This window comes from Hemiscyllium ocellatum, chromosome 3, assembly GCF_020745735.1.
Source record: "Hemiscyllium ocellatum isolate sHemOce1 chromosome 3, sHemOce1.pat.X.cur, whole genome shotgun sequence".
NCBI classification, from domain to species: Eukaryota; Metazoa; Chordata; class Chondrichthyes; order Orectolobiformes; family Hemiscylliidae; genus Hemiscyllium; species Hemiscyllium ocellatum.
Genome location: NC_083403.1, coordinates 67,020,536 through 67,034,128, shown reverse-complemented (window position 1 = coordinate 67,034,128; position 13,593 = coordinate 67,020,536).

Genomic DNA, 13,593 nt, shown 5'->3' with positions numbered 1-13,593 from the left:
AGAATGCTTTTGGCTGTTCTCCTCCCATTTGCCTCCATGTCCCAGGCTTCATATGTGGTATTTAGTCATCATTCTGACCAGTTGAATATGTCAGTGAGCTATCTCGAAGGCTGAAAATGATGAATATTGCTAATTGCTTTCATATTAATGAGGCTTGTGGACTAATTTGCCTTGATTTGCCTTCAAGCATTAATTAGTTGCACTCTAACCTACAGACAAACACACTAAATCTACTAACTTTTCTTTGATGTTTAAGACCACCATGACAGGCCAACATTATCGACTATTCCTAATTGTCTTTGAGCAGGTGATGATGGGTTACCATTTACACTGTTTCATCTCCTGAGTTGTTTTAATGTAACTACAGTGCTGCCAGTTCAGCTGATCAAGATTTTAATTTGAGTGATGCTGAAGCAACTTCATTGTACTTCCAAGTCAGGGTTATGTGGAACTTGGAGAAGAAATAACCAATGCCTGGTTGTGTTTCAAGATGCCTATTGTCCTTGAGCTCCTTCAGCTGAATATTACAAGAGGGCAGCCAGCTTATCCCAAAGAGGAAAAGTTTGTAGCCAACAACTAGCCTCCCTGTAGCCAATCTTCTTTTATAACCTGCATCTTGACTCTATGGGCATTGATTTGGCTTCCATGGAGTGACATTAAGCTCATTTCCATTTTGTTCATCAGATCTTTACATCCAATCCACTGGTACATCTGTGTTGCAGCATTTAAACTCTTCACCTCAACTTAATGATTAGGTTTTAAGCTTTCATTTGCCATCAATGCTTGCTTTGCTAGTGAACCAGACATTTTTGCATCCTCTGTTGTGTTACAGGAGGGCTGCTGCTAATTTAGCACTATATTTGTTGATGTTGCAGATAGTTCTTCTTGAAAGACAAAAAAATTGTTGCTCTTGAACCTACGTTGACTCATCATCTGGCAACAAAGTCAAACCTGGCGGTTGTACTTGTTCAGTGGGCTACTAACTGTCCAAACAACTTTAGTCAAAGATTCATCAATGACTTTGAATGGATTAAACAATTCCTTGTTCTCAGCTTTTGCTTCTTCTGGCGAACTTTGCTGATTATTGCAGTTAAGAAAGTCTGGGGAAAAAGAAACCATCCTCTTTTTTAAGGTAAAGGGCTGAATATTTAGAGGAGATGTGAGGAAAGGCTTTTATACTAAAAGACTCCTGGGAATCTGGAATTCACTGCATGGAAGGATGGGAGAGACAGAAACCATCATAACTTTTCAGAAACATTTGGATGTGCACTTGTGATGCCAAGACATACAATACTAGGAGCTAAGTGCTGGAAAGTAGGATCAGGATAGTTAGGCAGTTGTTTTAACTGGCACGAACATGATGGACCAAAGGGCCTTTTTCTGTGCCATATTTCTCTCTGATAATATGATCAGTTGTGTGACTAATCAAGAAAGAAACTATCAAACTCCCAAAACAGAGAACTTTAATAAGTTTAAAGAAAATTAAACCTATAGCTGTGATGGAGAAGCAAACTCTCTGTGGCATCCAATTAATATGATGGTGGTGGGATAGATGAGGTTGTGTTTGTACAGTGTTTTGAAATCTTTGAATTTGTGTTATATGCAAATATCTTTGCTTATTTGATATTATGTTCTTTTCTATTGCATTATAATTTTTTGCTTTATTGCTAAATCCAAATCTTTGAATGCTTGTATCAAAATGAATGAGCACATTGTTAGATAAAATATAAAGAATATGAGTTATGAAGCCAGATTTCAGCCTGGGATCTTACTTGTTAATCGATAAAAGGACTGGATTGCATCTGATAAGTTTGACTTTGCAACTTGTTACAGACAATGGTATTTGCTGTTGTGAATTGAAAATCTAAATCACTTTTAGTAACTCCATTAACATGAACAAGAATAGCTTGAAAGCAGAACACTCTCATTCAATAAAAGGTTGGTGTGTGTGTGTGTGTGTGTGTGTGTGTGTGTGTGTGTGTGTGTGTGTGTGTGTGTGTGTGTGTGTGTGTGTGTGTGTGTAGTGCAGTGGAGTCACCTGCAGTGTGACATGAACGCAAGGTCCTGGTTGAGGCCATCCCATGGATATCGAACTTGGCTATCAGCCTCTGCCTAGCCACTTTGTGTTGTTGCCTGTCCTGAAGTCTGCCTTGGAGGAAGGTCTGAGGTTGAATATCCCAGACTGCTGAAGTGTTCTACAACTGGGCGGGGACACTCCTGCTTGGTGATTGTGGTGCAGTAGCCATCCGTTGTGCAGTATTCATCCATTGCCGTAGCCTCTGCTCAGTCTCACCAAAGTATCATTCCTCAGGGCATCCTTGCATGCAGCGTACGAGATAGACCACATTGGCCGAGTCCCATGAGTACCTGTCACGTACATGATGGGAAGTGTCCCCACGTGCAACACTTTGACATGTCTTGCAAGACTATGGTGGCAGTGTTGTATGGTGTTGTCCTAAAGCTGGGCAGTTTGCTGTGAACAATGATCTGTTTGAAGCTTGGTGGCTGTTTAAAGGTGAGAAGTGGAGGCGTGGTAAAGGTCTTGGCGAGGTGCTCATCCTCATTGATAATGTGTTGCAGCCTGCAAAGAGCATGATGTAGTTTTTTGGCTCCTGGGAAGTACTGGACAATGAATGGTACCCTGTCGGTTGTAGTTTGCGTCTGTCTTCTGAGGAGGTTATTACCATTTCTCGCTGAGGCACATCGGAACTGGCGGTCGATGAATTGGACATCGTACCCCGTTTAGGTTTGCATAGTATCCATGGGTATCCTGGGCTCATCATGTATATTCAAACTGTCAGGAAATATATAAATGCCAGATTCATCAGCCACACTTACAAGGTAGAGCAAAACATCACCTGATCACAATGCGACACCATCCATGCTCTCAAAACGCATCACAATATTGTTATCAAACCAGCAGATAAAGGAAGAGCCATCATCATTCGGAATAGAACAGATTCCGAATGAATGTGTTCGGAAGTGTACTAACAACAGAACAACCGGGAACACTACAGGCAACTACTGGCCGATCCGACCACAATGACGGCATCGCTGCAACAACCTCAATACTCAACTGCCAATCTCCAAGAACCATCCTATAACAGAACTGCTTCATCCTAGACTACAATGTTTTCACCTTTGACAACTGGTCCTCATCCAGACACATGGAACGGCCATGGGGATCAAATGTGCACCCCAATATGCCAACATCTTCATGCACAGGTTTGAACAAAAGTTCTTCTCTATGCAGGACGACTTCCAACCAACATTATACACCAGGTACATTGATGACAATTTTTTCCCATGAACCCATGGTGGGGTGTCACTGATAAAACTACACTTTGATATCAACAAGTTTCATCCTGCCATCAAACTCACCATGGACTACTCTCGACTATCTGTCTCATTCTTGGACACATGAATCTCCATCAAGGATAGATACCTCAGCACCTCACTCGACCTCAAACCCACAGATAATCTTCCACCTGAAATATATTAAAGCAGCCATCCTCTATGGACAAGCTCTACACATACACAGAATCTGTTCAGATGGGGAGGAACATGACAGGCACTTGAAAGTACTCAAGTCCTCATTAGAATGGGGTACGATTGTCAACTGATCGACCGCCAATTCCGACGTGCCACAGTGAAAACCTGTAATGACCTCCTCAGGAGACAGACACGTGCTGCAATGATAGGATACCCTTTGTTGTCCAGTACTTCCCAGGAGCCAAAAAGCTACACCATGTTCTTCGCAGGCTGCAACACATTATCGATGAGGAAGAGCATCTCACCAAGACTTGCCTCACGTCTCCACTTCACGCCTTTAAACAACCACCAAACCTCAAACAGATCATAGTTCACAGCAAACTGCCCAGCTTTCCGGACAATACCATACAAGCCTGCCACGACTGATGTTGCAAGGTTGTCAGAGTGTGGACATGGATACCACCATTACATGTGGGGACACCACCCATCATGTACGTGGCAGGTACTCATGTGACTCAGCTAATGTGTCTATCGCACACACTGCAGGCAAGGATGCCCAGAGGCATGGTACATTGACGAGACTGAGCAGAGGCTACAGTAACGGATGAATGGGCACCGCAGAACAATCACCAGCCAGGAGTATCCATTCCCAGTCAGAGAACACTTCAGTGGTCTGGGACGCTTGACCTTGGACATTCTGGTGACCATCCCCCAAGGCGGACTTCGAGACAGGTAACAATGAAAAGTGGGCCAGCAGAGGCTGATAGCCAAGTTTGTTATCCATGGGGATGGCCTCAACAGGGACCTTGAGTTCATGTCACACTACAGGTGACCCCACTGCGCACGTGCGCACACACAGACAAACGTGCGCATGCACACTCACAAAAACACACACACACATTCCTACAGAGCTATACACTCAAACAGACTCTCTCTCATACACAAGCACTTCTCATACGCTCACAGATTTACACCCACATTCATACGTGCACACACAACTACTCACAGATTTATACTCCTTTACACTCTCACACAAACACTACACACACTCACAGACACTCATACCCCCCCCCCATACATACGCCCATACGCATACACACACATATAGGTTTGTGGGGTGAATTTGTATTTGCCGAATTACATTTTATTTTGTTCAAAAATTGCATAAATCCATGTAAGATATTGTAAATACCTTTACTAGAAATAGAATCAGTCTGAACATTGGGGCACAGACAGCCTCACACAGGACACCTCACACCTTCAATGCATTATCTGAGCTGATATGGCACCTATTGTAAAAGTTCACTTGAGAATGCAATTTTAAAAAAATAGTTCTGGTATTTGCATATGAAAGAACTGAACCCATCATGGTCGTTCTAAAAGATGAGAGGCTTAACAAACAATCCAGGTCTTTTTTAGTATATAATTTCACACCGTAGACTTTTGCTATAAATTCTGTGTCCTATGATGTTTTTATCCACAACCAACTTATGAAGGAGCAGTGCTCTGAAAGCTAGTGCTTCCACACAAACATGATGGACTATAATCTGGTGTTGTGTGATTGTTAACTGTGTAGAATTTGTACCTTTTTCCTGTGTCTGTATGAGTTTCCTTGAGGTGCTGTGATTTCCTCCCACAGTCAAAAGATATGCAGGTCAGGTGAATTGGCCAAAGGAAATGCAGTGTTACATGAATAGGATCTGGGGTGGCTCTGGTGGAATGGTCTTCAGAGGTGTGGTGCAGACTCAGTGGGCCGAATGGCCTGCATCCATACTATAGGGTTTCTACCTTAAAATTCATTCATTTCACTCATTATGCAAAGTGGTAGCAACATTTACGATCTACAAGATTACTGCACTAACTCACTCAAGCTCCTTCAGCAACACCTTTTAAACTCACAGCCTTTATCGCCTAGAAGGGCATGATTTATGGAAACACCACATCATGCAAGTTCTCCTCCAAGTCACATACATTCTTGACATGGAACTTTCGATTTGGATGGGAGCATAAGAGGTACAGTTAGTAAGTTTGCAGATGACACCAAAATTGGAGTGTAGTGGACAGCGAAGAAGGTTACCTCAGATTACACGGAATCTTGATCAGGTGGGTTAATGGGCTGAGAAGTGGCAGATAGAGTTTAATTTAGATAAATGTGAGGTGCTGCATTTTGGGTAAGCAAATCTTAGCAGGACTTATACACTTAATGGTAAGGTCCTAGGCAGTGTTGCTGAACAAAGAGACCTTGGAGTGCAGGTTCATAGCTCCTTGAAAGTGGAGTCGCAGGTAGATAGGATAGTGAAGAAGGCGTTTGGTATGCCTTCCTTTATTGGTCAGAGTATTGAGTATAGGATTTGGGAGGCAGATCGCTGCGGGAGGAAGGAGAGGGTGGAGGGGTGTGCGGGCCGGATGGAGAAAGCAAACTAGTGTCAGCCTTTACGGGTTTAAGGTGGTCAGGCTCGCTTTGTGCGCTGAGGGGTTTAAATGTGAGGCGGTTCGTGGGAGGGGGTTGGAGGGGCGGGAGCGGACACGGGTGGATGTTTGTTTGGCGGCAGTGGGGCCATTGAGTAGGGTGGGGGTCAACCGTCGTTAGGATATAAAGGGTCGTGATGGTACGGGAGGGGGGAGAGGTGATGCGATTTGTTTTTGTTGCTGTCAACGCGCAGTTAGGAATTCGGAAGAGTTAGGGAAGTTCTGGAAGGATGTTCTGTTACAGGTGGGTCCGGAGCGGTAGGGTTTGTTTTTGTTGGCGCAGGGGTCAGTGAATGGGTGGGGTCGCCATCTTGAGAAGGTCGGGATGGGGGGTCAATAGCTGTTTGTCGGGTGGGATCGCCATCTTGAGAAGATCTGGGGTGGGTAATAGCGCCGGTTGCGCTCGCCATCTTGAGAAGGGCTGGGGGGTGGAGAGAATAGCTTTTCGCCGGTTGGGCTCGCCATTCTGAGAGGCTCGCGGGCGGGTGCACTCGTCATGTGGGAGGGTCGTAGAGGGGGCGGTAGTCGCACCTCATTTCGCTAAAGTTGCGGGTGGTTCGCCATTTTATGCAGGTCGCTGCGATGTAGGGCTGCAATTTTGTGAAGGTCCATAAGGTGTTTTGGGCTGCTGGGTACATTTTGAGTCAAGAGGGTTGAAGGAGTTTCTTTAGCTGCGACATTATTTTGTGCAGTCGGGTTGAATCACTTTTCTTCCAGCTCCCATGTGTTGTTGTAAAGGAATGATGGGAGTTAGGGGGTGCTGTTTAGATATCAAGGCTCTCACTGACTTTGTAGAATCTATATGTCTTTCCTCAGTTGAGAGCAGTCTTCTGTATTTGGGGAGGGATGACAAAGTCTTTATACTTTGAAATAGTGGGCAAGAATGGAGTGCTGTGTGGGTGTGATAGTCACCTGTGAAATTCTCCTGCATATGTTAATCTGACTTGCGTGTGGGTGTATTGCCAAATGGGAAAAAGTGGAAAAGTTCATGAGCATCTGAAATGTTGAGTTTGTTAAATGTGTTTTGGTCAAACACTGAAGATGCAAAGGTTTTCAGTTGAAATTTGTTGGAAGGCTGAAGATGTGATGCTGCAACTATTGTCTGCATGACTGTATGTTTTTATATTTGCTGATCTACGCGTTATACTTGGATGCAGAATAAAGCAAAATCTGGCATTGGACCACTTTTTAGATGACAGACTTTGGTTGCGCAGAAGGTGCAGTGTTCACTTGAAAACGTGTTTGATGTGAAATTGTGAAGGACTGTTGTGAGTATTGGACTGGCATGGAAGTCGACCAGAATGAAGAGATGGAACAACACGCACGTTAAGATTGAAGAACTTCAGGAGGAAAGGGGCTTGGATAGGAAAAGATCACTAACAACGCAGGATGAGATAGCCAGTACAGATGAAGAGTTCCTGGAGGCACAAATTGGCAGAAGTTGAGAGCAGAGGGGCTGATGAGGTAGTCGTATAATTGAAGAATATTTTTCAGGGCTGGAGCCTTTTGGAACAAGTCAGATAAGAGCAGAGGAAGATGGACTGAACCTGGTTTGTATGTTGTTCGTCCGGTAATTTGATAAAATTGAGACTGTAATGTTTGTTTTGAGCTGGTTCTGGTAATTTTGTCTGCAAGGGATTACTCAGGTAGGCAACATTGTCTAGTTTTATCTTTCAGGCATTTCATTCAAAAAACAAATCCAACTTCCTGCAGCAAGATGACATGGCTGTCTCAGCGAATGCTGATGTGCAATTCCAAACTGGAAAGTTGTTGCTTTGCTCTTCGTACTTTCTCTGTCTTGCCAATAGGTAGAAATTCAATATTACTTGCAAATCTGTATTCGAGAGATGTGGCTCCAACTAACGTTCACCTCACATGTCATGAGCTTTCAGTTGCTTGTTGACTGGGTGATGACTGGTTAGAATTCCTTGTAAGATTACTTGGTTTAATGGTTTTACTAGCCTGTTTGGGAGCTTCATAGTGAAAGTTGCAATTGGCTGCTCCTCTAGGCTTTATGCTTTATGCATACAAGGCTTTATGCCTCTTAGCTCTAGTAATTTAAAATTAGTGTGTAGCTGTTTATTTTGGGATATTGGGATCCAATATTAAATCTCCTGGGCTTTATGCCTGCAATATAGGAACCATTTCCATTCAAGAATAGCATTTTAATGTTTTTGATGGGCTTTATGCCTGAAATGTGGGGCTGGTGCTGATGGGCTTTATGCCTGGGAGAACTTGGCTCAGCTGGGGATGGGCTTTTTATGCCTGGAATGTTGAGGTTCAGCAGACTGATGAGCTTTATGCCTGAAGAGCTGGGGGCAGCCAAAGGGTCACTGCCTGGATTTATGCCTGGAGAACTGGTGGGCATCCAGTGGACTGATGATGGGCTTTATACCTACAGAGCTGGCCATGGGCAGACATGGGTGTTATATATGGGCGGGGGGTTGATGAGCTTTTAGTCCAGAGCGCTATCAGGCTTTATGCCTGGATTGTGGCATAGCTAGACAAATTGGTGGTTTAACGGGGTGGCAATGGTTTCTAGTTTTATTTTGCAGGCTAAACAGAGATTAATAATATTAACCTGGACCATGCGAGCAATGAAATTGCTGTTAGAGGTGCAGTCCTGCTTCGGCAACTGCCTTTTTGATCATGATTACTTCCAGGAGATCTGACTTTGGCAGCAATTTAGTCCCTGAACACATTGGCTATCTATCAAGACCACAGAACAGCTTCACAGTTGAGTGTGAGCAATGTTTCTCTTAAATGTCACTATCCGTCAATGCTCATTACCATGTAAAATGTGAAACTTGTAAATTGTGTAGTTCATCAATTAGGTATTCTGTTAATGTAATTTAGCAAAGGAAAATATCTATGGACAGAATTTCAATGTACGCTGGGTAGTGCTTAATGGGTGGGCCGACAACGAGCTTTCCCAGACTTGTCTTACAGATGGCTGTTGATCTGGACTGTCAAATTAAAGCCATTTGGATGAATGAATGTTGGGGCAAAGTACTAACTTGGATTGAAAGTTGGTTGGCTGATAGGAAACAAAGAGTAATGATAAATGGCTCCATTTCGGAATGGCAGGCAGTGACCAGTGGGTACCGCAGGGATCAGAACTGGGACTGCAGCTTTTTACAATATATGTTAATAATATAGAAGATGCTATTAGTAATAACATTAGCAAATTTGCTGATGATACTAAGCTGGGTGGCAGGGTGAAATGTGATGATGATGTTAGGAGATTACAGGGTGACCTGGACAAGTTAGGTGAGTGGTCGGATGCATGGCAGATGCAGTTTAATGTGGATAAATGTATGGTTATCCACTTTGGTGGCAAGAACAGGAAGACAGATTACTACCTAAATGGAATCAATTTAGATAAAGGGGCAGTACAGAGCGATCTGGGTGTTCTTGTACACCAGTCAATGAAGGTAAGCATGCAGGTACAGCAGGTAGTGAAGAAGGCTAATAGCATGCTGGCCTTCATAACAAGAGGGATTGAGTATAGAAGCAAAGAGGTTCTTCTGCGGCTGTACAGGACCATGGTGAGACCACACCTGGAGTACTGTGTGCAGTTCTGGTCTCCAAATTTGAGGAAAGACATTCTGGCTATTGAGGGAGTGCTGCGTAGGTTCACGAGGTCAGTTCCTGGAATGGCGGGATTACCTTACACTGAAAGACTGGAGCAACTGGGCTTGTATACCCTTGAGTTTAGAAGACTGAGAGAGGATCTGATTGAGACATATAAGATTATTAAAGGATTGGACACTCTGGAGGCAGGAAACATGTTTCCGCTGATGGGTGAGTGCCGAACCAGAGGACACAGCTTAAAAATACAGGGTAGACCATTTAGGACAGAGATGAGGAGAAACTTCTTCACCCAGAGAGAGGTGGCTGTGTGGAATGCTCTGCCCCAGAGGGCAGTGGAGGCCCAATCTCTGGATTCATTTAAGAAAGAGTTGGATAGAGCTCTCAAGGATAGTGGAATCAAGGGTTATGGAGATAAGGCAGGAACAGGATACTGATTAAGGATGATCAGCCATGATCATATTGAATGATGGTGCAGGCTCGAAGGGCAGAATGGCCTACTCCTGCACCTATTGTCTATTGTCATGTTGCGGCTGTACAGGACATTGATTAGTCCACTGTTGGAATATTGCGTACAATTCTGGTCACCTTCCTATCGGAAAGATGTTGTTAAAGTTGAAAGAGTTCAGAAAAGATTTGCAAGGATGTTGCCAGGGTTGGAGGATCTGAACTATAGGGAGAAGTTGAATAGGCTAGGGCTGTTTTCCCTGGAGCGTCGGAAGTTGAGGGGTGACCTTACAGAGGTTTATAAAATCAACAGGGGCATGGATAGGATAAATAGACAAAGTCTTTTTCCTGGGGTGGGGGAGTCCAGAACTAGAGGGCATAGGTTTAGGGTGAGAGGGGAAAAATATTAAAGAGATCTAAGAGGCAACTTTTTCACTCAGAGGGTGGTACGTGTATGGAATGAGCTGCTAGGGGAAGTGGTGGAGGCTGGCACAATGGGAACATTTAAAAGGCATCTGGATGGGTATATGAATAGGAAGGGTTTGGAGGGATTTAGGCCGGGTGCTGGCAGGTGGGACTAGATTGGGTTGAGATATCTGGTCGGCATGGACGGGTTGGACCGAAGGATCTGTTTCCATGCTGTACATCTCTATGACTCTATAATTCTATGATTATATTGTTATTCCTTACTATCACTGGATCAAAATCCTGGACTCCACTTCCTCCCTACATCCTGCAAAAGTTCAAAAAGATTGCTCACTACCACCTTTTTTGGGCCAATTCGGGAGGGTTAATGAAGGAGCAATTAATTGAGGATTACTTCAGACAGATGTAACTTCAGTGCTGTCTGGCAAAGTTCTGCAACAAATTCTTGGAATGTCACACATGCATATTATCAAAGAAACTTCAAAGAGTGAGTGAGAGAGAGAGAGAGAGAGAGAGAGATGTAATAAAATGTGATAACGAGAGGGCAACTATCTTGCCCCTCTTATCAGAAAGCCGCAGCTTGCAGATACTTTTGAGTTTTATCCCTTGAGGCATATACAAAAATGATTAAAATCAGTTGCAAGCTTGCTCTGTGAGATTTAGTGAACTGAGGCGTCCATATGTACTCGTATGAATTCAACATTATTGTGGTGTGAATGTCACAGGCAGAAAATTGCCCATTAATCAGCCACTAATCAAGCCAGCTGGACGAAAGCAGGAAGAGAAAGTAGGAAAATCTCTTGATCTGTTCTGAGTGCAGGGGTGCTGGAAAAGAATAACAGGTCAGGCAGCATCTGAGGAGTAGGAGAATCGACATTTTGGTCAAGAACCTTTCATCAGAAATTATCTGTGCTGTAGCCTCCCATCTTCATAAGAAACAGGATAACAGGATCACAATGAACTGCAAAGCCTGAACTCCACTGTTCAGTTGTGAACATCCCACGTCTACTTTTCTGAACACCCAAGAGAGACTGATCTGTATATCTTTTACTTTGTGTTAGGCTCACTTTTTATCCTTGATCTGAGAATATGTGTATTCCCTTAGCTTATTTTGTGTTTAGCAATTTATAAACTCACTCTTTTAATGACTCAAAAAAACCTGGTTAAATTGTCTCCCTTTCAAGCATAAACACATTTTGTCTGGGGGAAAGCCATCCACAAGGAAGGAAGCCTTTCCAAACTAACCTTGTTGTGACCAACCAGCAAGGGTAAGGTGTATAAAGATGGGGAATCAGTTCATCACATTCATTCAGGAGTTTAATCAGTTGAAGTATCAATCTGGAACTGTTCCTAACTTGGGCTAACTCAGTTGGCGTCTGGTCAAAAATGCAAGGTCTCCTGCTCTCTGCATTTTGTATAAACTTTCATCAATTTTGTTTTGTCTGGTTCAGCTCATTAGACTCTCAATCATTTTATACTATTTACAAGTTTTATACAATAGGGAATTATCTTGTAGTCTATTCATTCTTTACCTTATTTGCCTCTGTGTGTTTTCTCCTTAATTTCACCATCCATTTATGACATTTTCACTGTTGTCTATGTTCTTCTGAGGTGTTATACAGAATATAGTCTCCTCTGTATTCAAAATTCTTCCTTCCAATTCCAATAATTTTCCCTGTGCCCTCATAGGCCACACCTTTTGAGCAGCATTTCCCTGCAATTTCTTCTTATCCATTCCATCTTAATCTGAGCATTTTAAATTGAGCACCTATTTAAGTTAACTCCTGGTCAGGTTTCCTGCTATCTGTTAGTGAGGCTGTCTTGTTTGGGATGGGCAGGCTTGTTGCCCCTATCAGGTTTCATCTCTTATATCGTTAGTGTTTAAAAGCAACAAGTAGGACTGAGTGTTCTCATGAGCTGGTTGACCTGGTCAGGTTCTGGATTAGTGGTGCTGGAAGACCATAGCAGTTCAGGCAGCATACGAGGAGCAGTAAAATCGATGTTTCGGGCAAAAGCCCTTCATCAGGAATACAGGCCTGGCTTTTGCCCGAAACGTCGATTTTACTGCTCCTCGGATGCTGCCTGAACTGCTGTGCTTTTCCAGCATCTCTAATCAGAATCTGGTTTCCAGCATCTGCCGTCATTGCTTGACCTAGTCAGGCTTCATTCTTACACTGTAAGCATCTGAGCAAACTAACGGCTTTGTTATGAAGGAGCCAATTGTGAAAGCTCATGTTTCCTGTTGCTGCACATGAACCTGTGATCTTAATTCCAGTGAGCTGGGTGTTGCTGCGTGAGTGCTCACAACATGCAAAAGAGTATCGAGAAAGTTGACCTTCCTGAAAGATTCAGAGGACATAACACCAAAACTTCAACCTGTAATGGGGTAACCAAATTTCTGTCTTCCACCCAATTAAGTCTCCAGCTCATTCTTCTAAAGGTGATAGAAGATTTAGCACATGGTGTCTGATGGCCAATACCTTTGCAACACATTGTCTGAACTCTGCAATGGAAGTATAGGCTGAGGTCATGAGAACTCAGTTTGGTTCTATATAGGCTTAGACTGCTGCCATCATGGCAATGATGTTGTGGAGGAGTGTGGAGGACCGCACTACATAATACATGCTCTCACACATACACACAAGCACACATACACACACTCTTACATACTCACACACTCATACAGTCCCTTTCTCATACACATGCTTTCTCTTATACACACTCACATACATGCACTCCCCCCGATTCTCACACCCATGCACACACTCTATCACAGGCTTATACTCCATCACAAACATGCACACACTTTACCAAGCTTGCGCACACACCAACACATACTCTCTCATGTGCATTCACGCTCACACACACACACACTCACATGCACACACTCGTTCTGTCTCTGTTATGCACACGCACATACATATAAGTCTACAGGGTGAATTTGTATTTGCAGAATTATATTTGCAGATATATTCTATTTTGCTCAAAAAATACACAATCTGCAGGCAATAAATGCAGGTTGTCAATGCACGTAATATTTTGTAAATTCCACTTTTGAAATAGAAATAGTCTGACTCAAGATTGGGATACAGCCAGACTCTAACCTCACACATTTAATGCATTATCTGAGCTGAGATGTCACCTTTTTTAAAATATAAAACCTTAAGT